Raw genomic sequence first — 21,107 nt, forward strand, 5'->3', positions numbered from 1 at the left:
ACAATACTTGATTTACTAACCTTTATCAAATTGTCAAAATTAACATGACAAAATCTCTTGTACCATAACCAGTTGTCTTCAATAGTTGCCACCAAACAACTACTCACTTTAGTATTCAGATGAAAAATATTACCTCTTGTCTGCTTTCCAGTAGCAATCAATTCTCCATTATTTTCAAGAATCCTGCATACTCCACTTTTAAATTTTAGAAGATAACCCTTATCATTAATTGACTAACACTCAAAAGGTTATGCTTTAATCCATCAACCCAAAAGACATCATATGCATTAATTTTTCCATTTAATGAAATAGTTCCTTTACCTTTAACCATGCAAGGTGAGTTGTTACCAAATCTTACTATACCTCCATCAAATTATTCAAGGGATAAGAACTTGGTTCTATCACCAATCATGCGGTATGAGCAACCACTATCTATTATTCATTCATCACTGATATCCATGTGAGACACTAATGCCTTTTCATCAGTCAGATGTTCCTTCATAGCAAAAAAAACTATCTCCTCATTGTCATCTTCTTTTGATTCTTCATCAGTTACTCCCTAATTAACTGCAACATAACAATGTTTATGTCCTTTTCCTTTGAACTTTCTGAATTTCTCTTTCTTATCAATGTTAGGATAGTTAGCAGCTATGTGTCCAATTTTATTGTAACAGAAACACTTCAAGGGTAGTTTACCTTTATACTTATCGGTGCCTCTAGGAAACCTTTTAGCCAATAATGCCTCAAGTTCCATCAGATGAACTTCATTATCATCCTCACCTTTGCTACCGCCATGACTAGACCTGCAGTCATGATTATGAAAAATATCCTTTCCTTTCCTAATAGATGTACCGATAACAGAAGCTTTAAAATCATATTCAGATGGTTTTGAAACACTATTATCAAAGTTGTTTAACTCAAACTCAATCAACTTTCCAATAAGAGAATCAACAATGACGTTATCTTTAGAGATAGATCTCAGTTCTTGAATTATATAAACTCTAATAGCATATTGTGGTAGGAGAGTTCTAATCATTTTATTAACAACAATATCATCATCAATCTTACCTTGAGCACACTTAATACCACCTACAACTTCTTTAATCCTTTGACCATATTGTGCAATGTTCTCATCAACAGCCATTTGCATGTCATCAAATTTGCCTCTTAAACTCTCTTCTTTTTCTCTTTGAACATGTTCATCTCCTCCATAAATCAATTCTAATTTCTCCCATACCTCAAATGTAGTTTCTAATCCATGAACATATATATACTCAAAATCAAATAAAGTGATTACAATTGCTTCCAAGGCTTAAATGTTTTCTTGTTTCTCTTTAAGCTCATTTGGTGTCAAGGGGTTGGTAGTAGGAGCAACATACTTGTTCATCACATGATTCCAATAGTGAGTACCCAATCCTCATCCGGCCTTTCCATATATGGTAGTTTTCCTTGGTAAACTTAGGACCCTCCTTCTTCTTCATCTTTCTTCAGGATCTTTCCCTCAATCTGTTAAGATTTCTACACAAGGAAGACCAATTCTCTGATACCAATTGATAATCTAAGAGAATCTAATTAATATTGGGAAGGGGGTCTGAATCAGTATTAACAATAATTTCAATCTTAAAACTTGAACTTATAAAACTTCTTCAAATCAAACATAAACAGTAGTAAACTTTTTACCATTACCGGTAATCACTAATAACCAACTATTAAATCGGTTTATCAGAACATCTCATTAAGTGTTCATCAATATGCATAAACTGAAATTTAAAAAATAACAACACATAAAAACATTCATCATAAGAACATCATGTTTTTCACGTGGAAAGACAAATAGGGAAAAACCACAGTCAGAATTGGTACCCACAAAAATTGTGCACTCTTTCGAAATGCGCCCTGTTAGGAGCCTAGCCTAGTTAGAAGCTTACAATGATGCCCTGTTAGGACCAGACCCTGCTAGGAGTCACCTAGTTAAGGGATTGAGATGATGAGCCCTATTAGGATCTTTGACCTATTAGGATCAACCTTGCAAGAGGATTTAACACTCTGATATAGAGCTACCAGTTAAGAGATTTACAATGTAAGGCTTGTCAGGACCTACCCAGTTAAGGGATTTTGACTGCTGCAATTTTTAGAAAATAACAGTGAATGATCTAGGTACAACACTTGACTGCTTTCTTGATAAGATCCAATCAAGCTCCAAATATGTTATACTCTGGTAGATCTCATACTCTAGTTTGGCTTCACACTTTTCTCAAAACCACTGACACACCAAACATCGACTGTACTAACATAAATAACCTTTACAACTTAGTCGGTTACAAAACCCTAAGACTTACAACATAGATCATCACAAATATTTTACAGCTTATTACAGATCATCATTGATCATCATTGATCATTACAATCAATTACAAATTAATTACAACCATTGAATGATCATCACATCTTGATCTGATACAAAGTCAAACCCTTAGAACACTTTGCTAAGCACTTTGCATATTCCCAAGAAATTCACTTTCCAAATGTGCCAAAACATCTTTCAAACACTTCACGTAGTTTGTGCCATGTCATCACCAACATTTGAACTTGATGTAGATCACCGCCAAACCAAAAATCATTACTGGTTAAGAGAATTCTTTACTGGTCCTTAAACCCTAGCAAAAATACAACAAAAATCATAAACATGATTTCCGATAACCAAAACATGATGTGGTACTGGTCAAATACATATTACAATGATACAAGCTCGCATTCCAAACCACAACACTTCAATCATCACCAATCGCCAAATCAAATCAAAACATTCATCGTTTACCGGTTAAGATCCTAATTCCCAGTTCACTATCTATAATACTAGTAAGACATTTTCGGTAGACCAAAAAGACAGATGACAAAATACAACATAGTAAACATCAGTCTCCATTAATGGCAACACAAATAACTGATCAAAGTCATGTGATCATGTAATCTCAATTTCTTCATCACAATGTCATCACAAACAGTCCTTTACCAATTCAATCACCATTCTTAATCTGCATCAGTTATGCCAAGCATGCCAACATTTTTTTGTATTTGGGTCCATGTCATCCAATGTCCACTCAGCCCCTTATTCAAGATTTATTTCCATAGGCTTTTATACATGCAACCCATAACCACACAACAATTATGTGCTATAGAAACCAACTCCAATAGAGAAAATCACCCATGAGACTTAGTGGCTAAGAACTCTCCTCTCAAGAGTAATTAAACATTGCTTGCTAGGAAATCCATTTTCCTCCAACATCTCATCCCTTCCATTTGGAGGCCTAACAACACCATAGCATTATCCACCATGTTGCCTTCTTTGTAGACATGTCTGATTTTAAAGAACTCCAACCCAAGGAGATTGTGAATATCTCTAACAATTCCTTTGATGGACTAGTTAATCTTGTTCAAACCCTTGACAACATCAATTATAAGTTTAGAGTCTCCTTCAATGACCAAATCCTCAAACAAATTGAAAGGGGAATTTTAAGCCCCCAAAGAAAGGCCATCCCTTCAACCTGGTTGTTTGTATAACCCTTGAAGTTCCTAGTGTAGGCCATCACAATCTCCCCCAAACGTATCCTTATAACTCCCCTCACAATAGCCATGCCCTAGGACTACCTTGCAACACCATCAAAATTTAGCTTATACTACCCAAGTCTAGGTAGACACCACCTAATGTTTTTCCTCTTCATATTTTTTGAGTTGTCAAATTTGGCATAAAATCCAGTTAGTCCCCAATTTCTGACAATTATATCATCAAATTGTGAAGGGGGATAGGATGGGAAAGGAGAGGTAGGAACAAAGAGGTTTTCAATGAGTGATTTGGAAAAGGATCTAAAGGCCTCCTCCATGTCATTTTCTAGCTCACAAAAAATCTTATTATTCCTTTATTTTTATGTACTCCAACCAAGGTGCGATGGACTATTCTTCTGTAATTGTTTGACAAGGGGGTTACAAGAAGGCCCCAATCAATCTATGATCAATTACTATAAGTCTCCATTCATGACCCAAGGAATATCCGGCGTTCAAAGCACCATACCCCAAAGGTTTTTAGTGAAGGTATAGTAGAGTGAGAAGTGGGGGATTATTTCCTCTTCTTGTTTACATAAAACACAAGGGTTGGGAAGATGGAATCCGACCTAGTTAGATTGCCTTGGGTGAGAATTTTGTTATGTAAATAGGCCCAACAAAAGAATTTAATTTTGGGAATTATCTGTAAGTTCTAAGCTTGTCTCCACCACTTAGGGGTATTATTATCTTTGAGGAAAATATGATAAGTATATTTGATAATAAAGTCACTTCTAGGATTCATTCTCTAGATGAATTTATCCTCTTTTTGGAATAAGGGAATCTTGGTCTATTTTAGTAGGTTATGTAGCTCAAGAGCCACGTGCAACAAATGGGGCTAATTTGGGCAGCACTGAGAAATATCCTTTCAAGACATGTTGGAGGTAATTTAGTCCTTGAGCCATGCCTTAGCAAACCCATAGATATTCCTGAAGGATTGATACAAAACATAAGGTTTATCCCTTAACCAGGTGTCTTCCTAGAAGTGGATGTTACCCCCATTCCCAATTTGCCACAATAAGACAAATTGAATAGTATTCTTGCATTTGAGGCCATTATTCTATATCTTAGAACCGCTAGGGAATCCATGAGTTGATAAAACCCTATAAAACTTCTCATGGTTTAAATACTTACCACTCATTCTATTGCACCAATCAGCCTTGTGGAGCGTTAGCTTCCATCCAATTTTCACCGTGATGGCCTTGTTAAGCAAAGACACTTTTCTAATTCCTAAGCCTCCCTAGTTTTTTGGGCAAAAAACCTTGTCTCAATTGAAAATCTAGCCAATCTCTTTTTTTCTTCCATGTTAGTCCATAAGAGGGTCTTCTAAATTCTTTATAATTTCTCAACCATAGAGCCTAAACTCTATAATAGGGATAGAAAATAAATAGGGATACTTTATAGAGAGTTAGTGAGGAGTAGAAGTTTCCCTACATTAATAAGAAGTTTACCCTTTATATAGCCAAATTATTTTGTATTCTTTCTTTAATTGAGCTCCAAAAGGTGTTAGAAACCTCCTTAACTGTTAGAGGCATCCCCATATAGACCCCTAAGAGAACAACACTCTGACAACCTAGGATAGTTTGGATTTCGTGTTGCAGCCTATCCGTAGTATTGAAGAAGTAAATGTTTCTCTTATCATAGTTTATATGTTGACCTAAAGCCTCTCCATATTTATTAAGGAAATATTTCCATTCTTGAGCTTCCACCACTGAAGCCACACCAAAAAAGATGGCATAATCCACAAACTATTGTAGAACAACCAGTGGTATATGGGAAGTAGTCTTAACCCCTTACAGCTTTCCCCTATTGATGAGACTTAAAAAAAATCCTCCAAGCACCTCAGCAAGAATAACGAACAGGTATGGGGACAAGGGATCCCCTTGTCTAACACCCTTAGGCACTCCAAAATACCCCCCTAGGGATTCCATTAACTAGCATAGAGAGCCTCACTGTGCTAACACATTCTCTAATTAAATTGATTATTCTATGTCCAAATCCAAATTTCTTAAGAATTTAAAAAATGAAGTCCTAATTGACTCTATTGTATGCCTTAAAGATGTCAAGTTTCAGGACCATCCCCGATTGATGACACTTGTCCATAGAATGAATAATTTCATGATTGGAAATTACAGCATTAAGAATTTTCCTTCCAAGTATAAATCCTTTTTTATTATAGTTGATGAACCCATCAAGAAAAGGTTTAATACTATTCACCAAAACCTTAGAGAATATTTTAAATACTATATTACAAAAATTGATGGGCCTAAAGTATGAGAGTCTTTGGGGCTCTTGTATTTTTGGAATCAAGGTAATGTAAGAGTTGTTTAATTTTTGAGCAATTTTCTAGTTAAAAAGAATTCCTTGGCTTCCATGGTCAAATCAAAACCCATAATATCCCAAAATTCCTTAAGAAAAAAAGTTGAAGGGGAGCCATTGGGTCTTGGGGTTTTATAATCCCCATATAAAATATTGCATTCCTTACCTCATCTTTAGTAACTAGGGCTAGAATCATTGCATTATCAACATCATCCAAAGCATTGGGAAGGCATTGAAGCAACTAGTCTTCCAACAATAGGTGCTTGACTTTGTTTCCTTCCCTAAACATGTTAAAAAAGTAATTTGAAGCTAGGATTCTCGATTGAGTATCATCCTTGATTTATTGATTTAAGTCATTCTTGAGACTTAAAATCATATTTCTCCTCCTATGTTTAGTGGTAAACTTGTGGAAGAAGGTTGAGTTCCTATCACCCTCTCTCGGCCATTACACCCTAGACTTGTGTTTCTAATAAATTTCCTCCTATTTCAGATTTTCTTTCCAGTTTCCTCCACCCTATGAGTAGAATCTAAAGAATCCCCATGCGTCATCCTATCTTGAATAGAAGCTAGTCTAGAATTAATTTATTTTTTCTTAGCAAAAATGTTGCCAAATGTAAACTTATTCCAACCTTTCACATTGTTCCTTATCAAATCAGGTTTCTAAACAACTTTATACATAAGAGCTCCTTGGATCAGAGTACTCCACCAATTATATATATAGTATTTAAACTTTGAATGCATTGTCAACATGATTTTGTAATGGAATGGGATGCATCCCCTGATAGATCTATCAATCCAATCCAGAAGAATGGGGTTATGGTATGACACAATCCTGGGTAGATCACATAGAATTGCATTATGACTGATGTCTTAATTGGTTGATACCAAAAATCTATCTAGTCGGACTTGAATGAGGTGCTCCCCCTTCCTATGATTAGACCAAGTGAATAGTTGGCCCATCAGGTCCATATCTATTAGTCTATTCTTGCTAATAAAGTTCCCCAAATCTACCATGCTTTCTGAATAAGCAACTAGACCTCCCATTTTCTTTAAGGGAAGAAGAGGGGAGTTAAAACTACCCACAACCATCCAATAGGAGTCATGATCATGTTCAATCAAGGAAGAGATCTCATCCCAAGTCACCACACAACTAGTCTGAGTATTGCGGACATACACATTAACAATACACCATGATTCAAATAGAGAATCAAACCTAACAGGTAAAGAACTAATTGAGGAAGAGATAAGAGATCCTCTCAATTTCATAGGATCCCACATAGTGAAAAATCCCCCAAAAGCAGAATTACTTATAAAAAAAGGATCTTGATCGAATGAACCCTGTAATAGTGTTGAAATAATTATCAATCATCTTAACTTATTGAAGCAACAAAATGTCAATTCTTTTTTCTAAAATTCAATCCCCAAGGGAATACTATTTTTGGGAGTTGTTTAGGCCCCTCATATTTCATGAGAATAATTTCATTTTTTGATTTTGGTTGATGAATCAAGGGTCCTTTACCTTCCATTGGAAATTTCCTTTACCACTTCCTTATGCCTTGTGATTCTTTTCGATGGTCATCTGATCTTTGGCTCTGAGCCCACATCAATCTTCTTATTCTTAGCTTTCCTCTTATGTGTCATGCATCCATCATCACCAATTTGGGCACAACCACTTAGGGAAGCATTGGGTGAGGAGAATTTTTTCCCCCTACTGGGAAAGGGTGCAATAGAATCTGTAAAGGTGGGAGTGGGGGGGGGATTAACCTCATCTGTAACTTTGCTAGAGGTTGGAGTCAAAGGGAGGGGGATCTTCCCTTCCTCCAAGGGTCCCATTTTCACAATGTTGCTTAGCTCCCCCTATGGAGCCTTGACAAAGGGAGGAGGACTAATTTCTCCTTCAAGCCAGGGTCCCATTTCTTTAGAAACTTTACGGCCTTTCTCCTCCATAGTGGTATTTTTAGGTGTTTTCATCAACTTGAGGAGGCCTTCATTAAAAGGGTAATCATCATTCCCAGCCTTTGAGCCATCCACACCTAACACCTTGTCCATAACCGTATACACTATGGACATGCAAATCTCCTTCTATTTTAGAGGTTTCTATGGGAGGTCTTATACTTAAATATCAGGTGACTTGGTTTATAACATTTTTAAAATAAACCGTGACATTCTTAAAAATTATCACTTGGGTCCAACTTCCCAACTTAGATTGCAAGGTAATTGTTGTCACAAAATTTTACCCGCTTGATGAGAAATCCTAGTCATCAACCTCGTGCAACATTGAATCAACCTCCAAGTGTGGGACTTGCAAAAGTGACGTTGGATCTTCAGAGAAGGTCGGCTTCCTTTCCAATCCGAGTGCAAGTGTTGGACTAAACCAACACTAAAATATCTATTCTACTAGTCTGACATGGAAAAGGGAGAAAGAGGGGATGCTTGAAATAAGGGAAATGAGGTTCACACCGAGATTGAAAGTTTGATCATCTCTACCTATAACTACACAAGACATCAATAAAACCACCTCAGGTATCCACAAGTTTCTATCTAAATCAGCTTCCTAAGAATAAGTGAAGGTTGGAATTTTGTAGGATGATAAGAAATGAACCTAGTTCACAGTCAATCATCCACAAAGGGGTCAACACAGTCAAATAAAGTGAATAAAATGGAAAAAGCTACATTCAACTAAGAGATAGAATCCACTACACAGATTATCTAAACTGAAAAGAGGCAAAAAATTAATTTTTATTGATGCAAAAGCAAGACAACATTTACAATTACAAAAAACATGAAATTCTGTAAGAGATGAAAAAAGGACACTAAAGTAGGGGTACAAAATTGTCTTTTAAGCTCAAGAATAACTCAAATCAAATTGAAGTTCGAAAGCCTGACCCTAACCAGGGTTAGGTTACAAAATAGAAGGGAGGAGAAGAAAATCAAATCAATTGATAAGATCTGCATTCATCACAGCCCCTGAGAATGTCTTGCGTAGCATAGGGGAAAGCAAAATCCACTTATGAGGGGAAACCTCTACACATAAGGAATCACTGCACATGGCATTTGCAGGCCAAAGAAGTCTCCATTATGCATTCAATGAGCATGGGCGATGGAGGAAAATGTCTAGAAAATGCATGCAGAGGCATGGGAGGGACAATCATCTCCTAAAAATAAAGAGAATCTACATTAGGATGGCATCTGAAAAGGCCTTCAGACCCATAAGTCTTCTGTCCGCAATAAAGAGTCATAGGTGGCATCCAAAACTGGCCATAGGGTTACTTTTGGAATAATGGTGGAGTCCCTTGGAGAGCGTGAATCGATCCTAGTTAGATTCAACCATCAACAGAACAAAATACAAGCCTTGACCGCTTGGTTTCCAACTACCCTTCTTAAAATTTTAAATGCCAGTGACCCCTACAAGTTTCAATATTGGCCCTTGGATCCTTGAGATCGCACGAAAAATCAACGTGTGAGATATGACTGCATAGCCTTCAAAAGTCTCAACTTGGGTTGAAAATATGGTCATCCAATCAGACCTTAATGAAGATTTGATGGTCGGCAATGATTGACATGGCACCCTGGGCCCACGCTTCCTTCTATTGTTTGATCATTGAATATTCTTCTTACTTTGCGGGATGGCGAGGGTAACAATGCCCCTAGGATTTGGTCACCCCACGCAACCATCTTTGTGCATTCTTACTCGATGTGAGATGGTGGAGGATAATCCACATACTTGCTTTTCCTTATACCACATGCATCATTTGGGCATTGATTTTACCCTGTGGGATGGCAGGGAGAGCCAAACCGCATCACTTCTTCTCTATCCCGCAAGCCCCTTGAGAATCCTGAAATTGCATGCGGGATGGCAGGGAATCCATCTACCTTACTTGTTGCCTACCCCACGACACCCTTTAAATTGTTGCACTCACCTTGTGTGATAGCAGGGAGCATCACTCACACTGTGTGTTTCTTACCCCACATGACCAAATTGATTTTATTTTCACACTTTGTTGAGACCGAGCACTTCGACAAGACCAAAAAATGTATCTTGCGACTTGGAAAGTTAGACTAAAAAGGCCTTTACCACTCAGGGCACACCACATCCATTGCCTGCCAACCTGCAAAGTAGAAGGGAGTAGTCAAAAGACCATGTGGGGGAGGCGGGATAAAATAAAATGCCTCCTTCCAACACATGAGAAGCATTAGAGGAACCAAAAGAGACTGTGGGGAGGCAAGAGAAAAGAACATGTCCCTACCAGCCTGCGAAGCAATGCTGGGGGAGCCAAAAGAACTTATCGCTAGCTAGTGGAAATGAACGTAGAGACTGATCCACCAATGACAAGGAACTCTTGAGCTGATAAGTCTTAAGTGAAAGTGACTACCACAACCGGTCAATTCAAAAATAGAACATAGGGGCCCAAAAAGAGTAACATGGCAAAAGAAATCCCTTATGCAGACTACCAACAAAATGCACATAACACGCAAGTGTAGTGTCATAAAATTTTGACCCCTACAATTTGCGACCACATTAGAGTCTTCATGTTGGCAATTTGAATCTCCAAGCCTGATCGAAGACTCGAGACTTTCTCATCTCCAAAAACAGCACTTTTTCTGCCCTCCGCACTACCTGAACCTGCTTTTTGTCCTGAGATAAGGGTAGGACAGGGGTGTGCCACCCGTGTCCCCCCTAGGACAGGGGCATGGCACCCTTCTCCCTACCCTATTTTGGGTCCCCCTCTATCCTATCTTTGCATTGGTCTTTGCACTTAAACTAGGAAAACTTTCCCTGTGTCAACCTATGACAAAAAATTAGTCTATTGACCCTAATTGACAAATATATAATTCACATTTTTCCTCTCATTTGCATAAGTTCAAGAAGCGAAGAGTGGACATGAGTTCAAGCATTCCTTTCCAGCATTGAGCATTCTCAAGTCTCCCTTCAAGGCTTGGTGTTGTATTCAAGTCAAGAATTCAACCATTGAAGAGGAGATCACTTTCAACATTCAATTCCATACAAATAAATCTATCTACATTTCTATCTACAACCTCTCTTGAGGTGAATTACATTTAAGTCTTTCATTTACATTTACTTGCAATTACTTTCTTTCATCATTTGGTTAATTCCAAAACTAGGGTTTGACCTGAAGGCAAACCACCAATCCCAACCCCTTTTCTTCTCTTTTTTGTGCGTAGGTTGCAGGTGCGCAGCTATGTTTGCAGATTCAAACTCCATTTGCAAAGGCAGAAAAACCCTTTTCGTTTCGTGGATTTTTTGGAGGACCGCGTACACTTTCAACGCAGTCCAACAACTTTTCCTCAAATTCACAAGGTGGCTTCATCTTGGCATATTATAGCTAGATCCAAGAGCACAGCTTCATCCCACACTTCTATTTCAAGTTATAATCAGTTCTTTGCTACTTTTACACTTATTCTCAAAACACATAATTCCACCATTTTCCATTCTAAAAGAGGGGTTTAGCTTGTCATTCTCACACTATTATCAATTCATTTAGTATTCAATCTCTTCCCTAAGAGATTGGATATAGTGAATTCCCCCCCTCTTTAAAATGTGGATAAATTATTTGAAGGGAAAAGCTTTCCTATTGATCTCTCCATCATTCACTTTTCACCCCATTACAGCAGGTTATGAAAAAAAATATTAAATTTCTTAGATTGGATCTGCAGCTAAGTTGATAGAAAAGGGTCAACATTTTGGCGACTTAGAGAGGGCCCTAAGCCTACCTAGGGCAAGACCAGATGTCTGAGATATCCATTGGGCATAGAGTCAAAAAAGGAGAACATAATAGGGAACCCTCCCTACATCCATAAAGATCAAAATTTGGCCAGTCTAAAGGGACTGACCTATGCACGAGCACTTATGGAAAGAAGAAGAACATAAATTATAGATATTCACAATATTAACAAAAAATCTGCCAATTCACCCTAAGCACATGCTTTGAGGTGTATACCATTAATTGCAATAGGAGGTCTTCACTGTTTAGCATGGCCACATTGAAAGAATAAGCATCTTTGCAGCTCGTAATCACATAGGGACCACTCCATATTGCATCAAATTTTGAGTGTCTCCCTATTTTTGCTATGTCATCATCCCATTCTAGGACAAGGTCTCCAACTTGGAAGGTCCTCAAAATGGCTTTCTTGTAAAAGTACCTTTTAATCTATCCTTGATGGACATATAGGGTCTACATAACCCTATCTCTGACCTCTTTAAGGTCTATAAGATCAACATACCTTATTGATAGGGCATCATTTTCCAAGAGCTCCAATTGATGTGCTAGGTCTAGATATGGCCACTCAAGGGATAAAGGAAGCCTTTCTTTCCTTCCATATACTAGCATGAAAGGTGACTTGCCTAAAGATCTTTTGGGAGTGATTCGATCATCCCATAGGGTTGTTCCCAACTTGAGGTGCCATGACCTATGATTTTCTTCAAGCATCCTATTGATGGTTCTAATAAGATTTTTGTTGGAGGACTCAGCTAAGCCATTGCCTTGGGGATAGTAATTTAATGATGTTTTCAAGAAGACATCATGTTGGACTACCCATAGACTGATCTGAGATCCCACAAAGGCCTTAGCATTGTCTGATATAATTATGGAAGGGTCCCCAAATCTAGTTGTGATCCCCTCAAGGAATTGAACCACTCAGTTTTCAGTTACATCCTTTAAAGCAACTGCCTCTATCCACCTTGTGAAATAGTATGTGGCGGCCAAAATCCACTTGTGGCCTACACTTGACATTGGATTAATAGTGCCAATGAAATCAAGCCCCCATTATGAAAAAGGTTGATCAACAAAGATAGGATGAAGGGGTAGAGCTGCTAACCTCTATTTGCTTGCAAAAAGTGCACACTCCTTGCACTTCCTAACCCATTTGTGAGAATCACCAAACAAAGAAGGCTAATAATAGCCTACCCTTATAATTTTCATAGTTGTGGTCCTTGCTGAGAAATGGCCACCTAAGGGCCCATCATGAAATTCTTCTAGTAGCCTGAGGGTTTGATCACCCTAAATCCACCTTAGTAGGACATCATTTAGGTCCCTCTTGAATAGAACTCCATCCAGGAAAGGCATAGGGGATGTACTACAACCTAAGATGTCTCTTCTTGGTTCTATCAAAGTGAGAAGGATAGTTGCCATCCCTTAGGAAGGCAATCATATTCTGGAAGCAGTCAACTTTCACATTTTATTGGTTTTCAATTTGCTCTTCCTCCTACACCAAGAGGGAGGCCTCTGAATCTTTTCCAAAACATGAATTGAACTGCTCACAGAGTCTTCTTCCCCTTACTAACCTAGTAATCTTGATGTCGAGGTCATATTCCATGACCTTAGTGAACCATCCAGCTCTCTTCTCACCTATGTCCTTGTTGAGAAGGAAATATTTCACACTTGCATGTGGAACTAAGACTTGAATCATGTTGTTTGAGAGCATGTGCCTAAAAGTTTTTAGTTCTCTCACAATTAGGATGACCTAATTTTCTAGATAGTTATACCTGAGCTCATAGTCCTTTAGGCCCTCACTGAAAAAAGCTATGGATTTCTCCAAATCATCCTGATTTAACTGTGTTAGGATAACAGATATATATGATTCTCCTCCTAAGGCGTAGAGGATGAAATCCTTCTTATTGTTTGGATTGACCAAGGTAGGAGCCTGAGAAATAGCTTTCTTTATCTGATCAAAGCCTTCCTTTCCTTCCTTGGTCCATTTGAAGGGAAAATCCTTCTTTAGCATGGTTGTGAGAGGCTTAACCAAGGTTGCAAGGTTTGGGATAAACCTTCTGACAAAGTTGATTCTTCCAAGGAAGCTTTGAAGTCCTTTCTTGTGATGTGGAAGTAGAAGAGACACAATGCCTTCCACTCTCTCTAGGTCTTTGGCCAAACCATCTTTGGATACAATGTGTCCAAGAAGTTTTCCCTGATCAATTACAAATATACACTTGTTGGGGTTTAAGACACACCATACTCTCTGCACTTTTTTAATACCTTCTCAAGGTGAACAAAATAGTTTTTTGCATGCTTTGAGTACATAGTAATATCATCAAGATATACAAGTACAAATTATGCTAATACTCCCTTAAAGGCCATATCCATGGCTCTTTGAAAATTTGCACCTGCATTTGTTCGTCCAAAGGAAATTTAACAATAAGCATAAGTGCCCCACTTAGTATTAAATACAGTCTTAAATAGGTCTGATTCTTGGACTAAGATCTAATTATACTCTGAGTATCCATCTAAAAATGATAATCGTTCTGAGCCACTAACTTTGGCTAAAATTTATTCTATAGAAGGGAGGGGATAATGATATTTGAGGGAGGCTCTATTGAGGTCCCTAAACTGTACACACAATATAATTTTCTCATTCTTCTTCCTAACTGGAACAAGATTAGCTACCCAAGAAGAATGCTTGATTGGAAAAATAATACTAGACTCTATGAGCTTGGATAGCTCCTTTCTCATCAAAGGCTCAATTTTGGGGTTTATATGTGTATACACCTAAAAAATGGTCTGAAGATAATTAATTAAATATGCAGTTATTTAATTAATCCCCCTTCTCAAATAATTGAATTCACAAGCAATTTGATTAATTTCCTTATTCATCTACTAGTAAATAAATCTAATTGATTTATTTATATAGTTCATTCAATAATCCCCCTTTGATTAATTAATTCCATATTAATTAATTCCCCTCATTTTAGTAAATTCTTCTAATTCCTAATTAAGATTAACAAACTAAAGTTTGTTGAGATTAATTACCATTTTCCTAATATTTGAATTTCTAAATTCAAATATGAGCACATGGCTCCTAATTTCTAACACATAGCTTAACCATCCCCTAACCTAACTCATTCTATCTAATCCTAGGTTTAACTAACCCTATCCTATCTTGCACATCCTAACCTCTTTTATTCTAACCTCTTGTGGGTTGGATATCTCCTCTTGAGATACATGGCACTTTTGCCACATGTCTTCTCCCTTGGACACTTTCCCTCTCATGAGAAAGGTTCCTTGGCACTTGTCACCATAGGGATGACAAGTGTCCCTTCATTTAACCTCTTCTCCAACTTGCTCAATATTAGCCCTTGATATCTTTAGATCGAATCCAGACTGTCGATTCTTGCCACCTCAACTTTGGCCTTGGAATTCCTATAAATACCCCTCATTTTTGGAGCAAAAAGGATCCCTTGCATTCATATTTTTGGAATTGTTATTATAGGCATTTTACATCATATCATCTAACATAATTAGCATTTTAGATCAAATACTAACTGTATATGGTGAAAATGGATAACAACAATATTGAAAGACTAAACGAATTCAACCATAAAACCCTAGCCTAACAACAATAAAGATCCACCATAACATATGAAGATCACCTAAGACAATGAAAATAAAATGAAATCACAAAGATTATACCATCACATGTCCAATAGGTTTTGAATCTCCATTCTTCCTATCTCCATTGATCTTGCTTGATATATTTGCTCTCAGATTTTGTGTGCACAAGAGCTCAACAATGAACGGAAATGTGGTTGCAAGTAGGATCGCATATGAAAGATTGAATGCTAGGATGCTTGGTTAGAATGTATATGTCTAGGGTTGATAATGAAGGAAGCATCTCCTTATATAGAAGACACTATAAGAAATGGAGGGATAAGATTGAGAGGTGTAAGAGATAAATGGTCGGCTATGATTAGAGGGTAGGTAGAGGAAAGAAGAAAATAATGAGAGGGTAGGTAGTGTAGGAATTAAGAGATGAATGACATGTGCCATAGGTGGAAAAGGCTAATGAATTAATTAAATAAATAAACATTTATTTAATTGATAGAAGAAGTGGGATCAATTAAATAAATAAAAGTATTTATTTAATTTAGGAAAAGAGGAATTTAAATAAATAAATGTATTTATTTAAATGAGAAATAAGGTTAGAAGAGGATAAATGAATTAATTAAAAAAATAAATATTTATTCAATTAATAGAAGAATTAGGATAAAATAATTAAATAAATAAAGATGTTTATTTAATTAGACATGACAATTTTAGGTGTCTACACTAGCATGTTCAGAATAGGTTTTATCATGTTAACATAGTTTCAATTATCAAATCATGTAGCTTAAATCATCATTTTATTTAATCAATCAACCTAGTTATAATCATGCATCAAATCATCCTAGCCTCATGCATTTGCATTGTCATGATCATATAGCTACTCAACTTTTGAGTTGCCACTTTGGAGGTCATTGCTTGTTGAGAGCCAACAATCCAACACCTTCAAGGTCCTCAAAAATAAAGGAAAATGGAACATCTCAAGGAAGGCTTATGGTTTGATTTCGTTATGTAGTTTTCAATTTTCTTTCCATTTATGTTTTGTTGTCTCATTAATTGTGCATGTTTAATACAATTGACCATAATTTTAGAAGCACATTAATTGGTTCCCACCGTGGGTTCTAGCCCCTTTGATCTTTAACAAGTTTTCTTGCAGGATATCTCATTGATAGGTTGATTAGCTCTTTCGGGTTCCAGATTCACGTTCTCGGTCTCTGTTTTAGCCTTCTGACACCTGAAATGGCATTTATGGGAGATTTTTCAACTCTTTTTTTGTGTTTTTTTGTACTTTAGCATTTTCAATCTCTGTCTTGGCATTCTTGGTCTGTTTTGCATCATTCCTGGTTATTCTTGCACTATTCTTGGTCAGTTTGGTAGCGTTCCTGGTAATTCAAGAAGCATTTTCAGTCTATTTGTCAGCGTTCTTGGGGTTCAGCATAATGGTCTTGGTACCTATTTTGTTGTGAAAGACTGGAGTTATAAACCATTTCGCCGCCAAAGATTTCAATATAAACTTGTTTGTCCCATTTGTGAAATAGTGAAAATTCAAACTTTGGGTGACAAAAGTTAAAATATTGTTAACCATTGAAAATTTTCACAAGTTGATGGAAGATACTCGCATGCATTTCATGTGGTTTCATTGTCTTCATGCATCTTCAAATGGTCATGGTTATTTCAATTTATTTTCGAGGGTACAATGGTTGAAAAAGGGCTATCTTCCATTTTAGTCAAAGTCTTCAGAGTGATCCAAATTTAGGTTTGTAGAGGAAATGTTGGCGAACAAAAGTAATAAATGATATTCATTTCTTGTATAAGAGACGACTAATGTTTTGAAAGTATTGACAAAGAAGACTTATGGCATTCTCATGTCGTCACAAACATTGATATTCATTATTATCAATATCAACACTTACTCTGATCACTCGTATTAAACAAACCCAAAGCCGTATCATTCACATGAGAGTTCGGCCTATAGCAGCCAAGTGTACAAGTGTAATAGATCATTTGTAGATGTGTGTGCAGAATGGAATAAAATGATTGGAGGCTTCTCACAAAATGTATGAATTGAAATTTCAAATCTCTTAAAACGATTCCAAATACAGATGTATTAGTCTCGCATGAACTGTGTGACAAAAATGTTGGAGTTCAGAGACTTTCAAGCGAATACAATCTGCAAGTATAAAGCCAAATCCACCTGCCTCTCTCATGACATGCAAACATCCATGAAGCAGGGACAAGTTGAGAGCTCAAGTCATTTAGCTGATGCAAATCGATGACCATGTGTATTGTACTAAAATGACAAAAGGGAAATCTTGTTAGATGTTGTGTGCACAATAAGGAAGCGTAGACAAGCATATGACTTGATGTTATTCGAAGCCTTGAAATATAACATGCACTAAACAAACTTGGAGAAAAGACTTCAAAAACTTTGAATCAGATACAAATACAAAGTCAAAGGCGTAAAACCATAATGCAGCAACCTTCGCTAACATTCTATCTGCCCGCTTTCTACTATAGAACAAATATTTGTAAGGTCGGTAATGAAGTGTTAAGCACTCAAAATGGCATAATGATGTTAAAATCGGCAAGCTGGAACAAATTATTAAGTGGCCGATCACATACTCTCGCTCATCAAAGGGTTAATTTTTTATTTTTTTTGGTAAAATTGCAAGTGAGCCGCGATACATTCTTTCATTGGTCATTTGGAAGAAAGACGCACGTTGCCGATAATTCCCAAGCATCCACAAATTGTTCAAGTTGAAGTAGCCGATAGCTCTTTTATCATGTTACATCTTATCAAATTGTTCAAGTTGAGCATTGGCCGATACGTATGCTGAGTATTCAATTTGCATTCAAACCCAAAGTTCTCTCTCCATTCAAATTGGTAACTGCATCAAACTCACTTATGCATGAAAGATATCAGTAAGTTGACCAAAAGGATAAACAAGCCGAATATAAATATCAGCAACCAACTTACAGATTTAAGTCATGTTTTGGTTGTTATCGGCATCTTGGCAAAGTTGATCAACATGCCGATACCTTTCTAATTGGAAAATTGCACCTCCATAAAGCTCGCCTGAAACCCCAGTTGGCTGAAGGAACTTACCACTTGGCCATGAAGGAAGGCGGATTTTGGTTTCTAACTACTTCCACCATTTGCTTTGCATGCCGATAAAGATGCATATCGTGCTACCCAGCTCCACTTGCACTTGCAAATATTAAAGATGAAATATTGCGTTTAGACGTGTATCCTACAGATTATCAATAGCAATAATTTAAAAAAAATCAGTGAATGAGATGCAAGAGAGGTGAATATATGCCTTGCGTATCTATCTACATATTATTTGCAGCTGAAACAACTGCGTGAGCATTACATGAATCCTCTGACTCGGTGAAAGATGTAAAATCCAGAGTTAAAGCCTGTTATTCCTCCTCGTGGATATGGAGAAACGAAAGTCTTGCAGAATGTATCGATGATGCACAAGAACTACGTAGCAATGAATGGAGTCATCAGATGTTCCAGAGTTTCTCAGAAAGGATACTATCTCATGGATAGCTGTGAATAGAAATACGCCACCTTCCTTAGCGTCCTCACTCCTGCATGTAGATATGAAGGCTTTATAACAGTGCGTTGAGGGATTTTTTCAAATATTTCAAAGAAATACGATCATTATTGAGCTAGGTTTTGAGCATGAAAGGCCAATATTCTCTCCACCAGTGCAAAATTCAAGTGTTGGAAGTGGCTATAGACATTTATGAAAGCATAAAGATTAAAGTTTTGATTATAGTCATGTCAACCTACCTGTATACAAACCAGACAATATATGGGGTTGGGATAACTTATTGAACACATCACCGAAGCCTCAAAGTTTTAGTAACATTGACCTAGAGGAATTCAATATCAAGGATCTGCAAAAATACCATCATGAAGTACAAGGCTCAGGAGTATGAGTATGCCCTGATGATCAACACCATGTTTCCGGAGGTTCATGATACCAAGATTGGGCATATTAATTTGCAGGAAATCAAAAAGTTCTTCATGGAAGGTGACAGATCGAAGTTGTCCTGTAGAGTGGCAGGAAGCGGTTTGATTGAAGTAGCATGTTTTCCCATAGCAATTCAATGTACAGATTTCATGATGGAATGCTCAAAAACATATAATCCAAATGCAAGAGAGATAAGAGATGCAGATGGATCCTTAATGGCCAAACTTGATGGAATTTCAATAGCTATTATTCTTTGTTTGCCATATAAGGAAAGTTCACTCACATCGATAAGCAAAAAGCTTACAAATACTTCAGCGATAATAGAAGCAAATGCGTCAACAATCTGGCTAAAGAATGGATGGTTGCACCACGAGGAGGATAGTCTCAGCTTCCAAAAACACTCCATCGTTCTCTTTTCATCAAAGAAATTTGTTACTTGATTATCTTACTCCATAGAGTGACAGGAAGTCCTGATTCCACTGAGTTCAAAATGTGGATGTACCTCTTCATAACAGTCATCTCTGTCGGTAAGCAATTCATTGACTGGGGCCATTTCATCAGCAACTGCATACATGACCCGTTAGTGCACTTCAAAACAAGTCAGTGCTTCCATATGACCTCTTACTTGATATATGCTATTGCTAATTTGAGGTCATGGCCAGGGTTAAGTACTAATGGTGTCCTGAATCAAGAAACTCAAGTTTACCATTATTACAAGCAATTGCAACTTGAGGAAAGCTTTGTGTATTTCAGGTGAGTGAATGATGCTTTCACAATGTGGGCAGTAAGGTTATTACAAGGAGACATTGCCACCAGAATATCAAAGGAAGCCACTAAATTGATAAATAAATATGGAAGTTTCTTCATCCAGTTCCCGAGATTTACCTATCTTCGAGTGGGAGGATTTGAAGGTTATCCACACAAGTTACCCAGATATGTTGATGATAAGCTCATTTTAGTTGAGCTTTGTCAGCAATTGGTTTCAGTTCAAAAGAAATGTAGAGATAGAAAGAATAAAGGGGTAGCCTTTCCTATTTGTCTCGGGCACTATAGATGTGAGTCAAGTTCAAAAGCAGATGAGGCAGAAAAAGCTTTATCTAAGATCAATTTGTATCCATACCAGATGAGGTTCCCTTTTGATAGCAAGGATTATGTCAAGAGAAGCTTAAAGTTAAGTCCTGGCTATTTTCATTTTCCTAATCTCGAAGACTTTTGGGAGGATTGCTAAGATGAGTTTGAGGTTAGAAAAAGAGTTTGGACAAGGTTAACTTTGAAGCAAATGAAAGATTTCAAGATGGATTGGACCATAGAAGGCATTGAAGATGATGGATCTGATTTGATTGATCCTATCTATTTTGAGCAAGTCCAGTCCCAGCCACTTCCCAGTTTGAATTGGGTAGATTCGGAAATGAGAGATGTCAGAGAAAGAACAAGTTTTGTAATCAAGAATTCTGAAGCCTGGATTAAGAAGAAGATTCCTCAAATGACTGCTACCAGACCAACAAAGGAAACTCCAAGAAGGAAAGGAAGTTAGCTTGAGAGCTCTACGTCACTGCATTCTTCCCATACTCCAGCTAGGGATACTCCTTCTTGCCAGAATACTCAAGGAAGTGATGGAGATGAAGACCCTCCAAGGAGGAACAATCTTCAGAACACATGTGGTGATGAACCCCGACAAAAGAGGAAGAAATCCAGAGCAAAAGACATAGAAGAAAATTCTATTGCAAGTCAAGTAAAGGATCAAGTTCCAGTGGAAATTCTGGATGACACAAGATTTGATGATGGAATGCATTCCATATCTCCCTCAGTTCCTATTGAATCCCTATGACAAGAAGCACAACAAAATACTTTAGTCATGGATTCATCATTT

This window comes from Cryptomeria japonica, chromosome 3 (assembly GCF_030272615.1).
Source record: "Cryptomeria japonica chromosome 3, Sugi_1.0, whole genome shotgun sequence".
Lineage (NCBI taxonomy): Eukaryota > Viridiplantae > Streptophyta > Pinopsida > Cupressales > Cupressaceae > Cryptomeria > Cryptomeria japonica.